Raw genomic sequence first — 19,968 nt, 5'->3', positions numbered from 1 at the left:
CGATGATTTAGGACTCCATAACAACCACACCACACACACAAAACAGTACCAATATACTGTACAAACCACACAAACACCCTAAAACCACCCAAAACACCATAACAACCACACAAAAAACTATCACTAAAACACTTAAAGAGACAGTTCACCCAAAAAAATGAAAATTCTGTCATAATGTACTCACTTTTTACTTGTTCCACATCTGTTTTTACTGTTGAATACAAAAGAAGATTAAAAATGCTAAAAAAAAAAAACAACTGTAATTATTGACCTCCATAGGAAAAACATATATGGAAGTCAATGGTTACAGGTTTACAACATTCTTCCGTATTACATCTTCTTTTTTGCAAACCAGAACAAAAACAAGATGGTATAGAACAAGTAAAGGGAAAGTAAATGATGATAATTATTTTTTTAAGTGATTTATCCTTTTAAACAATACCAAACATACTCATAAAAGCCAATTAAATCATCAAAACATTAAAAAATGCATAACAACATAATAAAACCACTCATAACACTGTATAGTAATGACTACTGTAAAAGTCACTCAAAACACCCTAAATTAAACTACTCTAAAACTCACAAAACCCACAATACCATAATGTAAAACCACTCAAAACACTCCAGTCCATATATATATAAAAAAACAACAACCCATAAAACACTAAAACTAAATAATCACTTTTAAATGTGAACACAATTCATTTTTCATGTTTAAATAAAACACAGAACATTACTGATTATATAACATCTATCAGTAGTAGCCATGTGAATGAATAGAGATACGACAACATTCACCATCCGCATACAATTATATAATTAAAAAAAGATTACAAAAACAATGTTTTTGGGCCTTGTTTTTAAGATTTGCCTTCTATAAATAGAGCCAGTTAAGCTTTTGAACGAATGAATGAATGCTCCGCTATTATGCAAAATACATTTCCATGGCCCTTTGTCACACCCACTAACTGACCACACCCCTTCCTGAAAGTGTTTGCAACCTTCAGCTGCATTGTTACCCTATTATTCGGGGATTAGAGTCAAAGACGGTTAAGAAAAGCTACAGAAATCCATTTATAACAATGTGGAGAAACTAGGAAAGGGGGGAAAATCCTTCTCAGAATGCATTCGGCTATTAGGAGAAAGCACAACAGGATTGGTAAATGAAGGCTGCAGAACAAAGAATGCTTTTGACGATTACAACATTGAAATTTTCCTGACGGTTTGGTTCAGAGAGGGTCAATCGATAGTTCCTTCAAACACCTTTGAGTGGAAGATTATCAAAAGATAAGATTATCAAAAGCATAGTTTACTCAAAAATTTCAATTTAGTTAATCACTTACTCACCCTTCACTTCTTCTGAACCAGTTAAAATTTTTATTTTTGCTCTTTAGAACAAAGAAGAAGATATATTATGAAGAATATTGGAAACCTGTAAGGTATATTATGGAAGTCAATAATTACAAGTTTCCAACATTGTTAAAAATATCTTTTTTTAACAATTTTTAAGAAAAGTGACCAAGTGGAAGAATCCAAATACTATTGATAGCATCATTTTTATAGAAATTGTGTATCTGAAAATGTTTACTGCACAAATCTACAGTGAAAGAAAGGACACCTTCAAAGTTTGGAGAACCTAAAAGGTTTACAATCTAAATTGTGGAGATCATGTCAGTTTTAAGACTGTTAAAGACCTTTTCAAGACCATTGCTTGTGAATTCAATTATAGACTTACACAGGGTTAAATGCTGAGAATTGTTTCGTACTTGACTCATCCAAAAAAAATAAATAAATCTATTTTTTTCAAAAATCTGTCAGAACAAGTAAGCTCTAGTTGTATATTTTTCAACATAGCATTTATTTAAAAAATATATATTAAAAAATTATAATAATCTAAATGTATGGACAACAGTCTGTACAGGTCAGTGTCCACATCAGGTAGTTATAAATGTATGGAGACCTTATAAAGAAATGTTACCGCAAGGAAGATAAATAAAATATATTGTTAAATGGAGTATCTGCTGCATAAATCATGTTGGATAAGTTGGTGGTCCATTCCGCTGTGGTGACCCCAGATTAATCAAGGGACTAAGTCGAAAAGAAAATGAATGAATGAATGAATGAATGGTAAATGGAGTTAAAAAAATTAACGCTATTGTTGGTCCTTTCTGGCTAACTTTAAAATTATTGGGATGACTAGGTAACTTTACATGGAGATAGCAAAATTTTAAGACTTAAATAACATACTTAAAAAAAAAAAAAGGTTTTAACCGATTTTAAACCGATTCAAGAGCTATAACATTTCCATAATTTTAAGGCCTTTTTAATTCCTAAAATATTGTGTTTGAATTTTAAGACAGCTTACAATAAGCTCTTAGTACCCAAGCTTTTGTAAAGGTATACTTTTTGGAGTTTTATTAACTCTTCTTTAATTTGACCTCTAGCACTCTTTTAATTGTCTCAATTTCATTCATTCACTCATTTTGTTTACGGCTTAGTCGCTTTATTAATCAGGGGTTGCCACAGTGGAATGAACCACTAATTTATCCAGCATATGTTTTACACAGTGGATGCCCTTCCAGCTGCAACCAAACACTTGGAAACACCCATACACTAAGAACAATTAAGCTTACATAAAACGTATGTCTTTGGACGTGCGGGAGAGACCAAAGCATCCATAGGAAACCCATGCGAACACAGAGAGAACATGCAAACCTCACACATAAATGCCAACTGATCCAGCTGAGGCTCGAACCACTGATCTTCTTGCTGTGAGGAGACATCGCTATGCACTGCGACAAATTTTTAGAACTATTCTGAATTAAATGTTGGTCTTAAAATTAAACTTTGAATTAAATTTAGGATTTATACAGGGCTAAATGCTAAGTTTTTTTTTTTTGGAAAGTGGAAAAGATATGCTTGCCTTTTCTAAATTCTAATTTAATTTCTTTTAGCCACACATTTTTACAAATCTGTCAGAACAAGTAAACTTTAGTTCTATATATTTTTTCAACAAAGTTTTTCTTTAAAAAAAAAAATTAATTAAAAAAAAATTCAATAAACTAAATGTCAACAGTACAGGTCAGTGTCCTCGCCAGGTAGGTCTAAATGCATGGAGACCTTTCTAAGAAATGCAATTTCATAATTTAAATTAAAGGATGCAGTTATGTTATAGCAAAGATTATAGAATACACAAGACATGTCACTTGTATATTTTTGAACGGCGAAAAATGTATTGGTCAATATGGAGAATAAAGCCCCACCTACTAGTACAGGCGCAAATCATTGATCGCTATTTGGCAAATAAAGCCCACTATCTAGTAAAGGAGCCAATCATCGATCTCTCTGGACTGACAATTCTCCGGGGAAATGGCTCAGACCAGACGTGAGTTTCTGCAGATTTTGTGTGATTTAGATGTTAAAGACATTGTTTAATTGCCGTCGTCATTGGTAATTCCTTATGAAATTCAATTGTAAGCTTGGCAAGCAGTTTTGGAGAATTTGATGTTTCCGCATTCAGACAGAATGCTCGAGCATACTGCCCGAGAGGTGTTTCAAAGATGGCTGCCAAGTGAAATGACTTGTCTTAAAGGGACTTTGGTTATAGGCTCTGGTTTGCTATAAATATGCATAGTGAAGATTATGGCCATATAAATGTATATCTACACAATGCCTAAACATTTTTTGGTGTCTATTAAGTTGTTAATATTAAAATGAAAATAGGCAGTTCCTTATGTCATCAGTTTATTGTTAAGATAGTTAAACAACATAGCCAGGAGGATTAAGTACACTGTTCCCTTTGATGTTTTACCCGATGTGTCCTAGGGAGTTTGTTTTCCATATCAAACTTGCAAAGTCTGAACTTACAAGGAGAGGATGCAAGACTGAACTTTGTGTAGGCTACTTAATATTGAGGAAAAAGCTCCAATCAGATGTCTCCATTTTCCCCCATCCACACTAACGTGCAGCAATATTTTAAAATTAAAACAGCCTCTTCAGCGATTTCAAAAAGCTTAGTTTTCGGTGCTTGAAAACACTACGGAGTAGTGTGGACGGCTGGTGTAACCGTTGCAAAACTTGTGCGTTTTAAAACTAAAATGTATTAGTGTAAATGGGGCCTAAGTGACATCTAGATAATGGAAAATGTATGTAAACTCATATAACCATACTAGAAGAATTTAGCAAAGTTAGTCAACACTGGAATGTAGAGCTGAGCAAGCAGTGCTTAGTGAACAGGGCTGCCAGAAATAACAGAAACACTATGTATGAAATGTACACTGGGTAAAAAACATGAGTAGGAGAATTGTGGTGTATAAAAGCAGGACCTCTGGTTTGCTCTGGATTTTCTCTGCTTTATTTTATTATGATGAAAGAAAATAAAGTCTATCTTGTAGTAATGAAAACCTCTAGTTTGATCGTGGTTAATTTATAGAAAGACCGGGAACTACAACAAAATAAAATATTTATTATACAATATTTTACTATTTTTGTACATATAAATAATAATAGATTTTTTTTGTTTCTTTATTTCTGTATTTTTTGCTACACTTATTACCTTTAATTATGCCCACGTTATATATTTATGCCCACGTTATTTATAGATTCGAATTTTAAAACAAACATTTGATGGATAAAAACTCCTGTGCTCAAAAGAGAAAAAAAAACAACAACTTTATACTGGTATTGAACATGTAAAAGGTGAATAAATCATGACAGAATGTTCATTTTTGATTGAACTCTCTCTTAAACCCTACACGGACCTACCTGAAAGTAACAAGGAAGTGCATTTCGGAATCTAAACATCCTATCTTTCCTCTCCTATTTCAAAAATATCCAATGAAGCAGTTCCACAAAAGATATGGCACACCATTCAATTGAGACACCGGGCCATCTTTTCATAGTGAGTCAGGCCAACACATGTTAGAAGCTTGATCTGTGTAATATCCCTCCTACAGCTACATTCACACCATATTACATACCAGACTATTGTAAATCACCCAGAAACAGAATTGCACTGCAAAGCCATCCACATCATGGACCACCATTGTGGGTGGTCTTTGAAATGCTTAGACTATACATTCTGTCTTGGTTAAACCTAAATGGGACCTTGTCAGTGTCCACAGGAGCTCTTGACAAGGATGAAACTGATTAAGGAAGCAACACCACGGAGCAAGATGGATGTGGCCCGTAATGACTTCATATCAGCCACCATCACTCAAGGGCTCTGGGGAGAAAGCTCCAGTCATTATTTACAGAGAAAACATTCTCTGTGGGGCTAACATGACTCTGCCTTTGACATTAAAGCTTTTAAAGGAGGGTAAAGAAGGTCAGGTGACAACCAAGACTGCCATGGCTTTAGCCAGGGTTCCCACCAATGACTGTAAAAAATATGGACGACGCGACAGCCCTTTTTCCCATTGAACGCCTTGAGGGCAAAACGCCTGCTTGACGGGCACAAACTGTCGCAAAAGACTGCTGAAATTGGAGCCAGACATGCGCAGAAGGATTGTCTGATGGAGCCAGAGGAGGAGCCACGAAAATGAGCGAAGTCGAGCTTCCAATCAAACGCTTTATGTAAAATCAACTACGCCCCCCGAACTTCTCAGCATGCGTTTGCTGTCATATCAACACAAATGGATGTAATAACGTTAACAAATATGAGGGTTTTATATATTCAATCGCGCCAGCTCCAGGCCGCAACAGATAACTTACTTGCGGCGTCGCGGGCTGATTCCGGCTCGTATGCGGCAGCGCCGGCTCGCTCGGCCGCCGCATCTGGCTCGATTGACTCGGGCTGGAATTGGGTAGAGTCCAGGCATCCGGAGTAGGTCTAGCAGAGGTAACATTAGTCAGTCTGAGCTCTGAGAGATAAGTCTCCGGCAGGCGAGAATCTAGCCGGAACTGTGTTTTGCTATCTGGGTGGCTAGGCGTGTATCAGCAAACTAATAAAGCCCGAAAAAAGCCCTGAACTTAGCGAATAAACAGTGTTCCACCAGGATCATGTATGTCAGAAACTATAGTTTACTGCTGAACTCATTTTGTCATGGTAAAATAACACAGAAATCGAATAATAACATTTCAGTCTACTTCAGTCTCCTGCCGAAGCTCAGACGCCGCGCTTTGAGAAACTGTCAATCACAGCTGTCAATCACGATGACACGCCCAGCATTAAATTACTGCTAAAAACAAACTGTTTACAAAAATGAAGATCTGCACCTATTTCAGCACAATAACCAGTGCCTTAATCGACCAGAACTATCTTTCGGGACATTTTATTGCAAGTGTAATATTTTTTTTTATTTGGGCTCAAGTCTCCTTCATTAACACGGAGGAGGCGGGCTTTATGACTTGTACTGCAGCCAGCCCCCAGGGGGCCATCTAACGGCCGAAACCTTCACTCAAACGTAGGCTTGAGGCACACTTGGTTCCCACTCAAAAGACAAGCGTCAAATTTCATGACATTCGTTGAGTAAAAAGCTGAATTTTTATGACCTATAACAAACAATATAGGCAGACAAACATGTATTTTTAATCAGGTTTTCACATTGCATCTGGTTCCGACACGTTGCATAAGCCTGAAACAAAGCTAGACTAAAAGTTAAATTAAATTATTTTGTTGAATTCAAGGGCCTGGTCAATTTTATCTAGTCTATAATTAATACAACATTGATTAAAACATTAAATAATGACTTATTGACATAAATCTAAGACTTTAAATATGAGACGTTAGTCTTTAGTATTTATACCAATTGCAGAGGGGTAAAAATTATAAATAGTTAAACTTAACAGTAGGCTAATTCAGCTTTCAGCAACCCATCTAGCTAAATGTACAATTTTATCATTGCCCACTTAAGCTGTATAAAATACACTTAACAGCCACTTTATTAGGTATACCTGTCCAACTGCTTGATAACAAATTTCTAATCAGCCAATCATATGGCAGCAACTCAATGCATTTAGGCATGTAGACAATCAAGACAATCTGCTGCAGTTCAAACTGAGCATCAGAATGAGGAAGAAAGGTAATTTAAGTGAGACAGAACATAGCATGGTTGTTGGTACCAGACGGCTGGTCTGAGCATTTCAGAAACTGCTGATTAACTGGGATTTTCACACACAGCCATCTCTAGGGTTGACAGAGAATGGTCAGAAAAAGAGTAAATATCCAGTGAGTGGCAGTTCTGTGGGCACAAATGCCTTGTTGATGCCAGAGGTCAGAGGAGAATAGTGAGACTGGTTCGAGCTGATAGAAAGGCAACAGTAACTCAAATAAGCACTCGTTACAACCAAGGTATGCAGAAGAGCATCTCTGAATCCAAAACACGTTCAACCTTGAGGCAGATGGGCTACAGCAGCAGAAGACCACACCCGGTGTCATTCCTGTCAGCTAAGCTACAATTCGCACAGGCTCATCAAAATTGCACAATAGACGATTACAAATGTCATAAAGCAAAAATCATCTCAGGCTGGTTTCTTGAACATGACAATGAATTCACTGTACTCAAATGGCCTCCACAGTCACCAGACCTCAATCATATAGAGCACCTTTGGGATGAGGTGGAATAGGAGATTTGCATCATGGATGTGCAGCCGATAAATCTGCAGAAACTGCATAATGCCATCATGTCAAAATGGACCAAAATCTTGGATGAATATTTCCAATACCTTGTCGAATCGATGCCAAGAAGGATTAGGGCAGATCTAAAGGCAAAAGGCACTGAAAAATAGCTAACCACAATAGGCAAAACATAAAATATTGCACTAAAAAGCATTATAGATATTACATTTCGATAAATAAATAAGAACATTTAAAATGATAAACAAAGCACCTGACATCCCATAACGAGCACAAAAATATGTAAAATGCTATGACTTTTAATGTCTGGAATAGACCTGTTCTGCGCTAGCATTCATGACCTGTTAGAACCCTGTTTATTATAATTTATTGACATTAACATTTTTGTGTGAAGCTGCTTTAATACAACTCAACATTCTTACTTATTGTGCACAAAGTTTGTTTTACCACAAAGACACATTGTTGTAAAGTTTTTGTCACTATTTTGTCAAAATGCAATTGTCGACGCTGAACTATAGTTGGCGCTACAATGCTAACATTAACACTAACCTTAACCGACCGTCGTTAGATTCGACGCTGCTAAAGTATTCTGAACGTCTGAATGCTAAATGCTGTTTTCTGACCCTAATTATAATAGCAAAAACTTTAAAATCACATTCTTAAGTTTGCATATACACCTCAGCTCAGCTATGTCCTCGGGTTTTGTCGAAAATAGTAAGTATGATCAAATTCATAAAACATATAATTTGGCATGTGCCACACAAACGCTAATTTACGAATACAGATGGTAACCACCATAGTACATTTTAATAATGCGTGAAATAGTCAAACGTCACAATCTAATTCTTTCTAAGACCAAAAACTGTGAACGTTGTTTGTTCTAAGTCCAAACATCGTCCATTTAACACGTGTGACGAGGTTAATAGCATCGAGAGAGGAGTATACTACTATAATGGAAGTTTTATGAATGAAACACGTGTTAAACTGTTTAACTAGATTGTTTTTAATGGCGTATGTGAAACGCACATTGTTTTGATAACTCACCACCTCCTGACATCAAATGGAGACGCAAGGATGCCCCATGCGTGCACGCGCACGTCTTTTCACCGGACCTTTACGAAAAATTATGAATGATTGTGTGAAGTGGAGGGGCCAGAATGCCACAGCAAGAATGTCGCTGGTTCGAGCTTCGCTGGTTTGAGCCTCGGTTGGGTCAGTTGGCATTTCTATGAGGAGTTTGCAATGCATGTTCTTTTCATGTTCGCTTTGGTTTCCCCCACAAACCCAAAGACATGCGGTGTAGGTGAATTGGGTAAGCTAAATTGTCCGTTGTGTATGTGTGTGATGGCTTGGCGGTTCATTTCGCTGTGGCGACCCCAGATTGATAAAGGAACTAAGCTGAATGAGTGAAGTGATCCATCACCACTGTCTGTTTTTATTGAAGTCGTGAATGCAATATGCTTGAATATGCTATGTTTACTGGTTAGTATATTTACATTGCATTATTTTCTATCTTGATATATATAATATATATATATATATTTAAAAAAATCTAGTTTTTTAGTATTGTGCATCTTAAATAAGTCATAATTTAATAAAGCATCAAAGGACCATAAAGTATCCTTACCTTGAATCCAGATCCCAAAGTCCTTTTTTCCACCTTGGTACCCTTTGCAGAGCAATATTCCTTAATATTCAGGATATAATTCCAGTTTCTTTAGAAAAAAAATGTGTATTCACAGGTATAACACACTGGAGTTAAACTTTGGAATGACCATATGTTCAATGTTTTGAAAGTGAATTAGGTTTTGTCTGCACACTGCATGCTGTTTCTGCAGACTTTGACCCTCTTTTTAGTGGCCACAATATCTTTGTAACATACTTCGGCAGAGAAAAAAGGCACAAGGAAAGTGCTGTTGTAAGATAGGACACCTCTTGGCTGAAGTTCAAAGCAATGGCCTTTGATCACTGATACGGAACATCACTGGGGTAAATTGATATATGGTCTACCCTGCTTTCACACAGAACTGGATAGAGAAAGGTGATTGTACAGGGGCGCGTAAAACTAATAAAATAACATAAAGTAAAAACATTTTACTGCTGAACACATAAATGCACATATTTTGCATGCATTTTACAGGGAACACACAATATATATTCCATTAAGTTGTATTCAATAACCTTGCCTCATCTCTTTAAAAGCAGAATAAGTGTAGCTATAGCAACAGAGTAAAATGTATATATGCGCTATGTGTCATACAAACCAGCTGAAATGCTAAAGTAATTGGATTTTATACATGTGAACTTTTTCTAACACATTTTTTTTTATAGATGTGCAAGAATGCATCAAGAGGATGATGCTGTGCTAAGGTTTGCTGCATTAAATTGTATGTTAGCTTTGAAGGTAAGTAAATATGATCCCTGTTGTCCACTTCAGAACAACAAAACACAGCTTAAAGGGAAAGTTCACTCAAAAATAAAAATTCTGTTATCATTTACTGGAATTTTTTATAGTAGTTGTTAGGGTTGGGTCGATCTTATGTTTAATTTTTTCTTTATCTATTTACAAAAGTGCATTGTTTTCAGAATAGGTTTGTCCGTGCTTTCAGTATATTTTAATTTATTTTATCAGCATAAACATACTCTTTATAAATAACTGAAGTGCGTTTTAATTTGTCCTAGCCTTACTACGGTACAATGTCATTACCACTGCATTTTCATGACGTGGTTAAATCTCAGAAATTGAACAAAAAAAAAACACAGCAAGTTTTACCTGCTATGTATTAGTAACAGTTACTTTATTTACACTAGTATGGGATGCTGAAATGAAAGGCTGATTGCTTTACCACATTCCTTCTCTTACCAACAAACAAAAAAAGTACCGTTCAGAAATATCATGCAAGAGTCGAGTTTGCATGGATTCAGCGTTGTCCTCTTTATTTTCTGTGTCTGACTCAGGCTCAAACTAATATGGTCTCACATTATCTAGAGTCTATGGCAAGCCGTTTTAGCATTTAAACTTTTGTTCTGACTATGCATAAATATGGTACGGCAAAGGGTATTTAATGCTAAAATGGTTTACCATAACAGTCTTACAGACAGCGTGCAAGAGAGACATGATGTTTCCTGGTGACATGAAGCCGATCATGAAGCCAATCACAACACATTACGCCCCATTCACACGGGGCTTCAGCGTCAACGCTTGACTGAAGGCGTGTCTGAAGTTGGGGCTGAAACGATCGTCATAGAAGCGTCAGTCAATGAAATTCAGTCAGCAATAGGCCACTGTCTATCTTGTGTTTGCATACAGCGATCTGATTGGCTGACGCTTCCGTCGGCGCTTAAAGTTGAGCTAGTCCCAACTTCAGCAGCAAGCAACGCATTTGAAGCGGCGCCGACGGATCCAAAATGCAGTTCGGCAATGCCTGACGTCACCCATTCAAAGTGAACGGGAAGCGTTGACGCTGACGCCCCGTGTGAATTTCAATTTACTATAATATTCTATTTGAAGCTGCTTTGACGCAATCTACATTGTAAAAGTGCTATAGAAATTAAGGTGAATTGAATTGAATTGAATTGAATTGATCGACCATGCCATCGTCCATCTCTGATGGTGGATAGACATCATGATGCTGAGCCGGCATTGCAATTTTCATCTAACATTTCTTAATAGATTTTGGTCCACACTATACCACTAAAAACGTTCATCACGTGACCACACACACACTCTCTGTCATGTGCTGCAGTGTCTGCGCTCCAGCAGTTAGCGGGTTCTTAGAACACAAAACCCCAGAGAGCAGTGCACGTCAGACAGTTTATAAAGGATGTACCTCTGGATAGCATCTCACTGTAGTCCTTGAACGTGATATTTATTTAATCTTGTCTCTATCTAACGACTCTTTGGTCTTTTGAATCCATCAGGTAACGTGTTACAGCATCAGTACACTGCTTCAATCTTTCGCTTTCACGCTTGTACTTAGGCCGTACTCACACTATGTACAGTTGCCTCGAACCGGGCCAAAGCACGCTTGTCCCCCCTCCCGTCTCCCCCGACGGGCAATTAATCAATTAATCATTCTTACTGTTCAGTGAACGAAAACTGCCGTAGTTTATTAAAGACGCAAGCCCCTCACTGCACGACAGCTGCGCACCTTCAGCAGACCTCCTCATTCCTGCAGCACAAGGGTTTTATGATTGTTTATGAGCACCAAAAGTGGCGGATCTGTTCGGCGAAATATCTGGCTGCGTGTCCCCGCATCCCTAAGGGCTGTTTGGCGAAATATTTGACTGCATGTCACCGCATATCAAATGACTGAAACTTTATAACTAGAGAAATCTCAACTGTGCTGCTGAGTGAGAGCGCTTCTCACTGAACAGCGCAGCATCGATGACGTAAGCGTAACTGGCTCAATTTTGTGGTGTGAGTGTGGGCCATCGGGGGAGACGGGAGGGGGGACAAGCGTGCTTTGGCCGGTTCGAGGCAACTATACCTAGTGTGAGAACGGCCTTAAAGTCACGTCTCGCTTTCAGTTTCGGGCTATTGCGCGTTTTGCACTCACACGCAAAGCCCAAGTGAACCACGCTCAGGCCCACCTCTTCCAACCGGGCCAGGGCCGGCCAAGTAAACCGTGCCTGAGTCTGATTCAGCGCACTCACACTTCTTAAACGATCCGGGAAACGGGCCTAGGCATGGTTCAGATAGCATAGCGTGTGTAGGCCCTTAGTCATTTTAGTGAAACCTCAGATACTCTTGGTTGGTTGCTGCTGGATGTGCACTTTTTTTACCAGCTAGGTTTGTCAACGCCATTATAACAACACATCACTCTACCTATTCATGCCAGAGTTCTGCGGAAAAAGTGATTGACAGGTGGTAATCTGCGTGTAGCTTATCTTTATTTATTTCTTATTTGGTTATCGGTAAAACAAAGACCATGCGGGTAAGGTAGTTGAAACAGTAGACAGCAAATAAATAATTCACTGCCACCTACGATGACGATGCCATCGTCCATCGCGACGTTTCACGTTAGACATTGTAAGATGCCAAATTGGTCGACATCGCCCAACCCTAGTAGTTGTTTTTCTTACTATGGAAGTCAATGGTTACAGGTTTTCAGATTTCTTCCAAATATTTTCTATGTGTCCATTGGAAGAAAAAAATGTATAAAGGTTTGGGACTACTTGAGGCAGAGTAAATAGTACATTTTTATTTTTGGGTGAACTATCCTTTCAACACCAGATGTAAACAGGAACTTTTTTAATACATATTGAAAAGTTTTATTTTTTGCACATCTTGTTGTTTTTAACAAGCCTTTTCTTATGTGATATCCAAAAATGTGCATAATACGTAACATGTTACAGTGGTATTTATATTGCATTCATTCATTCATTCATTCATTCGTTCGTTTGTTCGTTCGTTTAGCTTACCCAATTCACCTATAGCATTTTACAAGTACTTCTCATATACAAGAATACACAAAACATAAAATACAAAAGTATTAGAAATAAACAAGACAGACCATACAATGATTAAAAACAGATAAAAATATAAAAAATTATTTATTTAAAAGCAATATTTAAACAATATTTAAATGAGTGAAATGTTTGACAAGGTAAGGTTAATTCATGTTGTAAAAAGTCATGTGGTGCAACTCTCTGAAACTGAATGTTATAGTTTGTACATGTCATTGACATTTATAATTTATTTTTTTATACTGTAGGTTTCTGAAAGAATGACAAAAATCACAATGATCATCTGCAAGTGTCAAAAATGAAGGCAGGTAAGGGGTTTTTGACATGCACCTTTTACCCAACAACATTACATTAAAGGAATAGTTTTCCCAAAAATTAAAATTACCCCTTAATTTACTCAAACCATCGATGATGTATATGATTTTTTTTTCTGTTAGTTTAAAGTGGCCCTTCTATTCCATAATGGTGTTGGATAGTGAGTTTTATTTTGAAGCTTTCAAAAGCACATGAATCCATCCGAAAACTGTAAAAATGACTAGATCACTTAAAGGGGTGGTTCACTCAAATACGGTCCCTCATCATTTACTGGAAACATGTAACCATTGACTTTTAGCTTTCTTCAAAATGTTTTCTTTTTGTTCAGGCACCCATGATCCTTTGCTCAGGGAATTGTTTTTAGTTTTGTTTTGTTTTTTCTCTTTCTTGCAATTTGTATAAAAATGAACATACAAGGACAATGACAGAAAAAATGTATAGTAACAAAATAAAAGAAAAAACAGAGTATTAAGACAGGACAAATCTATTTCAGGTTTAGGTCTAAATCAAAATGAAGGCTCTAAAATAATGTGAAAATAAATAAGTGTAAAATAAATTGATGAAAACACATGTAAGTTGTATTGTGTCACACAATGCCAGCTGTATTTTATCAATAAATGTATATATAGAGTTTCTCTAAGCAAGTAGTGTAAAATTATATATTAAAAAAATGACAAAATATATAAAAGTTATTAATGCACACATACATAGGCTACTGACATACATACATAAATAAGTAAACAAAAAAATAAGCCACAGCCTGCACAGTGTTCATCGTTATGAGCATGTGTTTTGGCCATCAACTATAACAGAGGCACACCACTATTACTGTCTCAAGATTATGCAGAAGTGCATTCCAAACAGAAGCTTTTTTCACTCCTACAGCCTACTCTACATCCCATCGAAGTTGTCACTCCAAAGAGAAAACACTTTGAAAGGATTAAAGCTTAGGGATGAGCCCTTCTGAATAGAATTCATCGTCTTTCTCTCTAACCCAATTATTGCAAAGACACAGATGTTATTAATATTCTTGATTTGACCTACCTTTACCTATTATTAATTAATTTATTAATTAATTTATTTATTTGTGTGTGTGTGTGTGTGTGTGTGTGTGTGTGTGTGTGTGTGTGTGTGTGTGTGTGTGTGTGTGTGTGTGTGTGTGTGTGTGTGTGTGTGTGTGTGTGTGTGTGTGTGTGTGTAATTGCACATATGTGTGTCCAGATTAATGAGGTGGATAATTCGTCACCTTAGATTTATATGGTTCTCTCACAATTGATTTATTGACATATTCTTATTAAATGACAACTTTTTTTTACATTATGGGGTGTTTTTTTTATAAGTGGTTTACATTTTAAGACTTCTTATTTAAAAAAAATGTTACACACATACTGTTTGCTATGGAATGCAAAAACTTTGAAGCTCAATATCTCAAAATCATTTAGAATGCAGATAGAACCTTATAATTCCAAGATGACGAATTGTTGTGGTAGACAAATGCTTTGGCGAGCCTTGATAGTTTAGAAATTAGGTGAAGGAAAGTTGCATAACTACTTTTTTACATGTGATCTAATCTACACATTAATTGTAGCTTCAGAAGTTCATTCAGAAGTCCCGTAACTCATTCAGAACATGCGCTAGGGCTTCCCTTACTATAAAACGTGTAAATCATGGATTTTTGAACTTTGAAGCATTAAAAAGCTAGTTCGTCAATAGGTTTTTCATTTTTGGGTGAAGTAATCCTTTAAAGGGCAGCTATGATGAAAACATAAAAACAGCTTTTGTAAGCTGTTTGTACAGAACTGCGTGTAGGTTTAGTGCAGGGCTATTGAATTAGTTTGCCATGGGGGCCAGTTCATGAAAAGCATCCCAAATGAGTTGCCGGAGAGATATGACTTGTAAAATAAGGGATGACACAACAGCAATATAAGAGCAATATAGCAATATAATAAACAGCAATATAAAATACTAATAAGTTGTATTTGAATAATTACATTTCGGCTGCCCGTGCCACTCGCTTAATGTCAGGTGACTCGCTCTCTGCGCAACCTTCAACTGCAGTTTGTTCTTTATTGAACAGACACTTCATAACTATAGAGCCCGTTTTTCGACTGAACTAAATTTATTTTTGATGTCTTGGTCACTATTTGGAGGGCCGGAAAAAATTGCCTGGGGGGCCGGGTTTAGCCCACGGGCCACCAAATTAAATAGCCCTGGTATAGTGTATCCACTAGGGATGGGAAGATTCATCGATATGTATCGATACGCGGTCATGCGCGTGCACGATGCGAGTGCATCGGTTGAGCAGCAGAGGATGAATGAAATTTTGGAAGCAAATCGAGATGCATCGGTTTTTGCGAGATGCATCGATTTTTCCGAGATACAGCTTATATTTTTAATATAGAATGTATTTTTTATTTATTAACAAGTGTTGTCAACCTGTTTTTGGCGCATAATTTAATCGACCTACATAAAGTAAGCCTTAGCAAGGGATTTGCGGATATGTACACTTACACTACAACTCAGTGTATCAGGTGTGCGGATGAAGCTAGTGGAGCGCCCTCAGAAAGCGCGAGAAGCATAACAAACATTTTTTTCCTCACTGAGTTTTAAGTCATGCAGTATGACTAATCTGAAATCTCACTTGAAGCGGCGCCACGGTGTTGTTGTGAAAGCATCTTCCAGTGTTCCTGCATCCCCGGCTTTCGCACTGCTTCAACCAGCTCCAAAAGTGGTGAGAAAAGCATTGCAAGTTTTTTTTTCCGTGCGCAACAGTTTTGTGCGCTCTACGCCAATAACGAATGCTATTGCATTGTTCATCTGCAAAGATATTCAGCCTAGTGTCACGGAGAACGAAGGTTTTAAACACCTCCTCCTGTTAATTTTTATTTAATTATAATAATAATAATAATATTAATAATAATAATGATAAAAATAATGGGTGTCACGGTGGCACAGTGGGTAGTTTGACCACCTCACATCAAGAAGATTGCTGGTTTGTTATATTTTTATTAGCCTGTTATTTACAGTGATGTTTCAAAGCAGCATAACACTGCTAGTTCACAACCTTAAGTTTTGAATAATCAGTGGCAAAATATCTTTGTAAAACTTGTTTTCATAGTTGAAAAGTTAAATCACAATTCTTGTTGTGCAATGGTAAACCTTTATGTTGAAAGAGTGCAAATATATATATTTTTAATTTATATTTCACTTATACATTCTGTTTATCTTGAAAATACTTAAATAATATGTGCTATATGTTCTAAAATGGCCCTCTACTGTAAACTGACACTCTGGCTCTGAGAGAAGAGCCAGTTTGTAAAAAAAGTCTTGGTTTTACTTGGTTAATAAATAATCAAACTCATTCAATGGCACAGCATCCTCTTTCACATCATCTCATAAACTTGATCTAATTAGTTAGTGCTGCATTATCGCATTGTATCGTGATATGGGTGTGAATCGCATCGTGTTGCATCGCAATATGTCACAAATGTATCGCTAATATATCGGATCGTATTCTTTGTATCGAGATACGTATCGGATCGGCATTATAGCTTAGATGCCCAACCCTAGTATCCACTGTCATATTGGAGTGATATAAACCCAACAAGTATTTTTTTAAAAATTTCCTAACGTTAAAATACCAAATCCCAGTGATTTTGAGGCCTACCGCAACTTGACGTAGGAGTGCAGTTTCCCCGCCCCCTAAATTGATTGAAAGGCATCATTTTTCAATACTAACATGTACATGCATGTCCACAGAACATTTGTTTTTGCAAATAAACTGGGATTAAAATATTTGTTACAACTCTCTGCAATTTTTATTAGTTTTTTATGTGAGTCTTATACATTTAAAACAATTTTAAAACAGAGCATGTTTGTATTAAAGTTCAAATTGCTGTGTGTTTTTAAAGTGATATAATCACCACAGCCACATAGTGTCAGTAAACGTGTGTGTGTGTGTGTGTGTGTGTGTGTGTGTGTGTGTGTGTGTGTGTGTGTGTGTGTGTGTGTGTGTGTGTGTGTGTGTGTGTGTGTGTGTGTGTGTGTGTGTGTGTGCTGTTAACAGATTTCTGTGAAACTCATCGTTTCGGAAAGGCTTGAATAAATTCCACCACAAATACATAAAATAAACTTACTTGGTATTTTTGACTTCATTTGAGTCTGTCTCTGTCACTGTGCTGTTTATCTGTTGTAACGCACAATAAGAAGCAGACACGCACGTGGGAACAGTGTGCGGGGAGAAGCAGCTCATTTGCTTTTAAAGTCACAGGCTACAAAAACGGCTACACTGAACTCAGACACCAAAATGGACAGATTCTATGTTATATATTTAATAATCTGATAGGTATTTTGAGCTGAAACTTCACAGGCACATTCTGGAGACACCCAAGTAGTATCTTAGATTTTGTAAAAAGGGGTAAAATAGGTGCCTTTAAGGTTAAATCGCACAACTATTAATGACAGTCCATTTTTTAATTTCTTATAAAAAAACTTTCACGTACAAAAACATTAATCATTTTTTATTTCTGAAACTGGCAAGCCAATCTTTCCTGCGTTCAACATTAACACATTTAACAGTTTTATGGAATATAAGTGTCTTTGTCTGCTGTCAGTTATACATCACTGAAGAGCCTCTATTTTTCTTTGTGTGACATTGAATGATTGTGGGGTCTTGACAGAAGCAATCAGGATCTCCAAAGCAGATTCACCCTCATTGGCCCCAACATTACGACCAGACACCCTGAAACCTCCAGGGTCTCGTGCCTAATTTCTGAGGTCATCTCAGCGCTTGCTCATCCTATTACTCTGGTGCAGTTGTAATCAATGGACCTTGCAACACTCAATTAAGGCTTAATTGGATTGGTGTGTGCTCCTAGTGAAACTGTCGGTTCCCTGTTCGTGTGAGGAGACAGAGCTGATTATTACTGTCGACAAGTGTAACGTACAGAGATTAAAGCAGCTGCTCCTTGTGTCAGGATAAATACCACTTACAAACTCATTCATTGTACAGTGGTTCTTTAGGTTTTTACACAGCCTTTGCAGAATCAGTAGGAGATCTTGTAGATTGGAAATCTGGATTTATATAGTTTCTGTTAATGTGCATTTCTGTTTTTATTTTGGTTGTATTAGTGCTTCAGGTTAAACCATAGGAAAAATAAGAAGTGCTGTCTTATGGGCGGTAAATAACAACATGTTAAAATTATAACTCAGTATTAAAGAACTTTCGTTTTAACACTTTTAGAGAACACGTCAATGTGATTTGCATTAATATTTAAAATTAAGTTTTTGTCATTTAAAATATATTTTAGTTAGAGTTTTAATAATATTTAAAAGAAATATTGGAATTGATGAGTTACATAAATGTGAATATTGTATAATGTTAATATGTGTGAAACAGTGGCGCAGCAGGTAATGCTGTCGCCTCACAGGAAGAAGGTGACTGGTTCGAACCTCGGCTGGGTCAGTTGGCGTTTCTGTGTGGAGTTTGCATGTTTTCCTCGCATTCGCATAGGTTTCCTCCAGGTGCTCTGGTTTCCCCCACAGTCCAAAGACATGCAGTACAGGTGAATTGGGTAGGCTAAATTGTCAATAGTGTATGAGTGTGAATGAGTGTGTATGGATGTTTCCCAGAGATGGGTTGCCGCTGGAAGGGCATCCGCTGCGTAAAACATGTGCTGGATAAGTTGGCGGTTCATTCCGCTGTGGCAACCCTGGATTATTAAAGGAACTAAACTGAAATTAAAATGAATGAATTATGTTAATATTAAAAAATATATGAGTGCTATTTTCATCCAGCTTCATTCAATTATCATTAATGATTATAACTGTAGTCTTTGATTATGGATTTTAATTTTAGTTTGTTAAATTTACTTATTTTAAAATGTACTATTATTTTATTTATTATTTGTGTTAATTTGGATTTTAATTATATTATTTTCAAGTTAAACTATGATATTTTTAAAGTAAAGTTTTGTATTTTATTCCAAATACAAATACACACAAAAATACAGTCATGGCAACAAATATTTTAATGTTACTTTAACTTATTTTAATAAGATAATCAGGTTTCAACTAGATTATTTTTTTTTTTATTTGACAAAGTTTAACTTTTTTGTTAGCTTGACTAATGTACATTGAAATTACTATAAAAGTTAATTTGATTCAACAAAATAATAAGGCAGCAGTATTTTTTTCATTGTGTAGTTTTAGTATTTATCACTGATTTATATATTATATATAAGTTATATACTATATATTAAAAATTTATATTATAATTATATAAATGCAATATCGCACGAGTGGCAGTGCGATATGGCTGTACATCGACAGTGGTGGGAGGCGTGCGCTTAGTGTCCCACCAGTGACGATATACATCCATATTGCACTGCTACAGGTGTGATACTGCATTTATACAACAGTTCAACGGCATAATTGTGTATTAAAAAAAATAAGAAAATAACAAGCATGGAGAGTCTCAAAGGTCCTTTTGTATGAGGAACTACTTTCTACTTTGCTGTTTCACAAATGTGACTTTAGCGATAGTATTTGAATGATTCTCTAGCGTAATATCTAAATTGATGACACATCAGGTGATATTGCTCACA

General features: G+C 36.5%; 1 protein-coding gene and 1 long non-coding RNA gene across 13 annotated transcripts in view; one reads left to right on the top strand and one right to left on the bottom strand.

Annotated features, from left to right (window-relative positions):
- The window catches only part of stra6 (signaling receptor and transporter of retinol STRA6), a 63,239-nt gene extending 53,876 nt beyond the window's left edge, over positions 1–9,363 (bottom strand). Inside the window, exon 1 of one of the 4 annotated variants that reach the window (XM_087311132.1) lies at positions 9,207–9,363. The gene's annotated coding sequence lies outside the window, so the exon portion shown is untranslated. Of the gene's footprint in view, positions 1–1,350; positions 1,395–8,605; positions 8,677–9,206 lie in introns of those variants that run through there. The other 3 variants (XM_087311133.2, XM_087311131.2, XM_087311134.1) reach the window with 3 other exon arrangements.
- Positions 1–19,968, top strand: part of LOC110438386 (retrovirus-related Pol polyprotein from transposon gypsy) — a 63,324-nt gene that overhangs the window by 2,713 nt on the left and 40,643 nt on the right. For 2 of the 9 annotated variants that reach the window (XR_015526518.1, XR_015526526.1), the window contains exons 1-2: positions 8,120–8,293; positions 13,297–13,356. This is a non-coding gene — a long non-coding RNA (retrovirus-related Pol polyprotein from transposon gypsy). Of the gene's footprint in view, positions 1–8,102; positions 8,294–8,711; positions 8,792–9,910; positions 9,984–13,296; positions 13,357–19,968 lie in introns of those variants that run through there. The other 7 variants (XR_015526523.1, XR_015526521.1, XR_015526522.1 and 4 more) reach the window with 7 other exon arrangements.

Source organism: Danio rerio, chromosome 25, assembly GCF_052040795.2.
Source record: "Danio rerio strain M-AB ecotype USA chromosome 25, GRCz13ab, whole genome shotgun sequence".
Lineage (NCBI taxonomy): Eukaryota > Metazoa > Chordata > Actinopteri > Cypriniformes > Danionidae > Danio > Danio rerio.
This window is presented reverse-complemented; position numbering and strand designations above follow the sequence as displayed.